We start from the raw sequence: 6,545 nt of genomic DNA, 5'->3' as shown, positions 1-6,545 counted from the left end.
CACACACACACAGACACTCTCACACTCTCTCTCTCTCTCACACACACACACTCTCACACACACACTCACACAAACAGACTCTCTCTCTCTGACACACACACACAGACACTCTCTCTCTCTCTCACTCACACACACACTCTCTCTCTCTCTCTCTCTCTCTCTCTCTCTCTCTCTCTCTCTCTCTCTCTCTCTCTCTCTCTCTCTCTCTCTCTCTCTCTCTCTCTCTCTCTCTCTCTCTCTCTCTCTCTCTCTCTCTCTCTCTCTCTCTCTCTCTCTCTCTCTCTCTCTCTCTCTCTCTCTCTCTCTCTCTCTCTCTCTCTCTCTCTCTCTCTCTCTCTCTCTCTCTCTCTCTCTCTCTCTCTCTCTCTCTCTCTCTCTCTCTCTCTCTCTCTCTCTCTCTCTCTCTCTCTCTCTCTCTCTCTCTCTCTCTCTCTCTCTCTCTCTCTCTCTCTCTCTCTCTCTCTCTCTCTCTCTCTCTCTCTCTCTCTCTCTCTCTCTCTCTCTCTCTCTCTCTCTCTCTCTCTCTCTCTCTCTCTCTCTCTCTCTCTCACACACACACACACACACACACACACACACACACACGCCTCTCCAAACATGCCCACCGCTCACAACAGAGTCAAAGAGCAGCCGCCCACTTCTCCGCTTCTGGAAGCATTTCTAACATTCATTAACTCCACAGGGATTTCAAGAGTCAAACTAACCAGATCTGAGATGAATCACAGCATTATTAACTTTGAAGAAATCTGACTGAGTGAACCACTCATCTCATGAATAATGCATGCAAATCATAAACGATACTACAATATCAAACTACTGACTTCTGGAATAAATTCAATGTGCTTTAAGTTTACTGCAAAATATTCAGAAGATCAAAATTTTAGTTTTTTTGGACAGACATGGATACTTTAATTCATCAAGGATGCATCAAATTGATCAAAAGTGTCAGTAAAGACATTTATAATGTTACAAAATATTTCGGTTTCAAATAAAAGCTGTTCTTCTGAACTTTCTATTCATCTGTGAATCCTGAAAAATAAAATGAATCACAGTTTCCACAAAAATATTGTGCAGCAGAACTGTTTTCAACATTGATGATAATCAGAAATGTTTCTGGAGCAGCAGATCAGCATATTATACTGATTTCTGAAGAACATGTGACACTGAAGACTGGAGTAATGATGCTGAAAATACAGCTGCGCATCACAGAAATACATTACAGTTTAATATATATTCACATAGAAAACAGCTGTTTTGAATTATAATAATATTTCACTATTTTTGATCAAATAAATGCAGCCTTGATGAGCAGAAGAGACTACAAAATCATTAATAATCTTACCGGACCCAAACTTTTGAACAGTAATGCACAATACACAAATATATAAAGCTGTCTAAGAGTAAAGCTGTTATGTCATCTGCAATGCTTCATGTGTTTTTCACCAGATTTCCACGTCAGGTTTATGGGTACACTCTTAAAAATAAAGGTGCTTCACGATGCCATAGAAGAACCTTTTTGTCTAAATGGTTCCATAAAGAACCTTTAACATCTGAAGAACCTTTCTGTTTGACAAAAGGTTCTTTGTGGCGAAAGAAGGTTCTTCAGATTATAAAAAGGTAAGAAAGAGATGGTTCTTTAAAGAACCTTTGACTGAATGCTTCTTTGTGGACCCAAAAATGGTTCTTCTATGGCATTGCTTGAAGAACCTTTTGAAGCACCTTTATTTTTAAGAGTGTAGTGCAATTCTTCAGTGGGAATTCTGCTCTAAAACACTCTCTCAGAACAAAGATGAAATCCCTTGTGTCTCTACAGAAGCAAATATCATCAGTGAACAGCTTCAGAACTAATTCTGCGCGCCTCTCAAGTTTCAGACGTTATCGTGACCCATCAGCGTCTGTGAACGTGACGCTTGAGCTCCGTACAAACACTGATACTTCAGCAACTTCTTTAATGGCAGAATGGACTGAAATAAATTTAATTGTGTTCTTTTATTTGCGCATACAGTCAGCATCCTCTCTCTCTGGATGTAATTACCCAGAAGGCCAGTTGGTTATTTGCCGCAGCGAATGTGCAGGATGTCATTAACGGCGGACCTGCAGCTCTGACGGCGTGCTGTTCACACCCCTGCGGCGTCCTATTTACGCTCTCCAAGAGAGAAAGAGCTCTTATTGCATTGCGTGATCCATGTAATTTCATTCCCGACTTGTTATTCTTCTCATTACGTGCCTGAATCTTTCCTCCCGTCCTCCGCAATGCTGCACGGAGAGAACGAGAGACAGTGAATCGCTTTGATTTGAGCAGCAGACGGCTGTCACATTTAGAGCGATGTGATATGATTTCACACAATAATAAATGCATGTTTTTATGAACCCATAAACCTAACGATGCATGCTGAAATTAGCTTTGTGGACATATAAATGTACAAAAAGCAGATAGAGAAAAAGCATCATCATATGAATGCATTATATAATGCAGCTTTTGTCTTCTGGAGTGGATTACTGTGATGTTTTTATCAGCTGTTTGGACTCTCATTCTGACGGCACCCATTCACTGCAGAGCATCCATTGCTGAGACACTGATGCAATGCTACATTTAAGAAACAAACTCATCATAATCTGAGGGTCTGAGGGTGAGAACATTTATAGAAAATTCTAATTTTTGGGTGAACTTCTTTAAAAATGCACGCTGAAAATTAGCTTGGTAGAAAAACATAAATGTATTATAATTGAAATTCGCAGCATTAATGCAATCCCTCTGAATCAATAATATTATTATTTTTTTTAAATATATATTTTTTTTATTTCTTTTTTTTCAGCTTTTAGTTTAACTTGATATATTAAATAACTAAAACTGAAATCAAATTAACAAAAACTATATGGACATTTAAAAAAAAATATACAATTGCTAAAACTTTAACTAAAATGAACATGAAAGCTCTCGATGCTAAAATAACACTGTTTCAACTATAACTATAATATCAATGCAAGGACTGATGCTATAGTAGGTGCAAAGGAAAACCAGCAGAGATATATGGATATGTGTTGTGATCGAATCATGTTTGAGCTGATAAAAACATAATGGCACAAACAAATGAAGGAAGGAAGAAAATAACTTCAGCAGAATATGCCAAGTGAAATGAAGCGGGCGCCATCTGTGATGTACAATCTTCCCCGACGCAAACTGCTTTTAATGCGAGAGTGAGATATTTCTGCTGCCAGAGAGAGCTGCTGGGTCCTTCCTCTGTTAAAGGCAGAAATTGTTCCCTGAGTTTGTGAATGGCTGGGAAGCGGCTCTCTTCTGATTACGGCCCATTTGTTTTCCGTCAGCATTTCCACCTGCAATAAAGCTTTCCGGCTTCTGGTCACTTCACTGGCCTTTCCCAGGTCAAGTGTGGGTCCTTTCAGAGCGAATCAAAGGAAACACGCTCCGCCGAGCTCCAGCGCCAATCAGCATCCTCCCCGGAGAGATCGCTCTCCTCTGACCCACAATGCTCTCGGGTTTTCACCGAACGGAGCTCGTGTTTGGTTAAGTGCTGCTGGACGGTCATTCAAAGAGCTTCTGACTGAAATCCAGCTGATGGAAATGTGATAACGGATGAATGCTGAACCATATATTCAGTCATTATCCACAGGGATTTAATAAACTCTTCAGTAAAGAACCAAACTAAGCTGTAGGTTATTGGAAAAAACTGTGATACTTTGTTTTTCGGCAATATATAAAGTGCTAAGAAGAAAAAATACAGGAATTTTCACCCAGTTACTTTAATAGCTATATTCGGTAAGAATTAATAATTTTACTGGGGTGATTTTGTTGGAGTGAATCTGCATAGAAGATAAAATAATCAAATAAATTAATAATAATAATAATAAAGTTGAAAATTTAAATTTTAGATTAATTTTTAATTTAACAAATTATCAAGAATTGCCAATAATAATATGAATAATAATAATAATAATATATGCTGAAAATTTAAATTTTAGATTTGCTTTTAATTTAATGATTTTTATATTTTTTATTTTGAGTGTGAAATCCTTTTACAGCTGCAAGATTTGGGAAAAAATATTTATTGCAAAATATTCAGATAAACTGGGGGGGAAAAACTGGAGAAACATTTTACTGGAAGAAATTACTAGTAAATTTCACAAATAATTACAAAGAAATAAAGCAGCAGTTAACACAATTAAATAACATTTTACTGGAAGAAATTACTAGTAAATTTCACAAATAATTACAAAGAAATAAAGCAGCAGTTAACACAATTAAATAGGTTTTTTTTTTTTTTTTACAGTGAAACATACTCTGATTATCTTTGTTTTATTTTAATCTTACCGCAGAGAAAAATGTTGGTGTTTTTTTAAGAGATTAATACTTTTATTTAACAAGGAGACATTAAATTGATCATAAGTGACAGTAAAAACATTTATAACGTTACCCTGAAAAGTTAAAATAAATTTTTTTTTTTTTTTTACAAGAAAATACAATTTCAGTCTTTGCACTTCAAAAATACATCAGATGCTGAAACTCGTGAGTACAAAAGTTTCTATTTCAAATAAATGCAGTTCTTTTGAACTTTCTATTAAGGTTTACATTTATTAATTTAGCAAACAAATCAGATCTGTGCCGATCCCATCATACAACCCTTGTACTTTTTCTTGCACGACTGCATTGAAACTTCCGATCCTTGCACTGATATTTATTTTATTTCTGAATGCATTCATAACTCAGAACTTGCATACAAGTCTGTTTCCCATTTTTCCAGCCCAAACAGGAAATAAACAACTTTCCCAGCGGCCACAAAAAGCCGAATGCTCATTCTGTGATCTTTCAGAAGGAAACATCCAAACCTGAGTGAAAAGCAGCAGCGCCGCATGAAAGACGCCGCTTATCTGCACACGGCCAAACGCTCCAACTGCTCTAGAATATTCCACCAGCAATTCCCCCCATTCTGCTCTAAATATCCGATGTGCTTATATAAACACATCCCACCTCCGTCAGAGCCTCGCTTTAACTCTTCCAGGACACTGTGCTTAACAGTTCAGAATTAGTCAAATATTTAGGAGCACCTTCTGATCAGTCACAGAAATATCAAATGATTAAAATGACTGAATACTTAAAAAAATGCAACTAAAACCGCCAGTAGGTGGCGACAAGTCACTGACTTTTTCACTGAATCATTCATTCAATCGATTCGTTCAAAGCAGCTGATTCATTCAGGCGATTTAATGTCTTTATGAATGAGTCATTGAATCAGTGACTCACCCGATTCGTTCAAAAAACGCAGATTCGTTTATCATGCTTTGCTCTGAGTTTTGTTTTTGTTTGAAACAATTTTTGTTGCTGAAATAGTGCAAAATTAGACAATATTGTGCCTGAAATATACATCACTTGCAGTGCAGATGCATTTGAAGTTGTGGTGTCATTCATTTATTGTATTTATTTATTAATTTTTTTTTCAATGACATGAATGTGCAATATTTTAATTTGATAATTTTTTTTATTTAATATTTTGTATTTTTAAGAGATTTTATTGGTACCAAATTATAACTATGGAATAGCTATGATTCATTTATTACCTGGAAACCACTGTTTGAACACAGACCTGAAGATGAATTTTACAACTAAAATCTTGAATGCTTTGGAGCGCAGACTTAAAATTGGTCTGTTTTTAAAGACGACAACTTTAAAAAGTGAAATTAAAACGGTTATAGTAGCTTATCATTATGAACAATGCACAGAAATATTTTTTAATGAAATATTTATTTTCCCAAACATGTTTTACTCTAAAACTGTGAGAAAATTGACACCATAAATCTAAAGTTTTGTTCCAAATTTTAGGTTGATATCACACAAAAAATTAGCTTTCAATAAGATTTTGTTTGGGCGCAGTACCAAACACTTCCACTAGATAAAATTCGCTAAGTGCTGTCATTTTTTTACCACGAGTAATTTCAGTAAAGCCTTGTCTTCTGAGGAAGCAGGCGAGTTAAAGATAGCCTTAAGTTAACGGTGGTCGTCATAACACGTGTTAAGATGATTAAGAGCGCAGGAAAACACACAGCCCGAGGCGTTCATGTTAAACCTGCCTTCCAAATCTATCCATTGAGTGGCTTAAGCTGCCTGGAGGATGCAGCCCACTCTACTCTCGCTTTCATTGCAAAGATGGACGCTTTGAGAGAGACAGAAAAAGACCGGATGCTTTGAGAAAATCCTTTACAGGCGCCATCTATTAATCCCGTTTAGCTCAAACTTTCTGCTGTTGTTAGGACGAGTTTGTCTGACAGCCCACTCCTGCTGCAATCGATGTCCGAATCGATACGTCGTGTGTAGCTAAACAGGAATTAACAGGTGCTCGCTGAGCTAAATGTTTCTCAACAAAGTCTGGCATTTAGTTGAGGTGATTGAGTTATCTACACATCAGCTGCCGAGCAGTTTACTTTGCTTCTGCCCCGTAACAAACGTTAATCTCTAATTCAATATAAAATTCATCAGCGGAGAGTGCAGTGCTCTGTGAGTGTGTGTGAGTGAGTGAGTGAGTGAGTGAGTG

At 36.9% G+C, this 6,545-nt stretch overlaps 1 protein-coding gene across 1 annotated transcript in view; it reads right to left on the bottom strand.

The window, feature by feature from the left end:
* Positions 1-6,545, bottom strand: part of LOC107558977 (netrin receptor UNC5C-like) — a 205,884-nt gene that overhangs the window by 64,406 nt on the left and 134,933 nt on the right. The gene's annotated exons all lie outside the window — the stretch shown is intronic.

Source organism: Sinocyclocheilus grahami, unplaced genomic scaffold (assembly GCF_001515645.1).
Source record: "Sinocyclocheilus grahami isolate Dianchi unplaced genomic scaffold, SAMN03320097.WGS_v1.1 scaffold669.1, whole genome shotgun sequence".
In the NCBI taxonomy this organism is placed as follows: Eukaryota; Metazoa; Chordata; class Actinopteri; order Cypriniformes; family Cyprinidae; genus Sinocyclocheilus; species Sinocyclocheilus grahami.
This window is presented reverse-complemented; position numbering and strand designations above follow the sequence as displayed.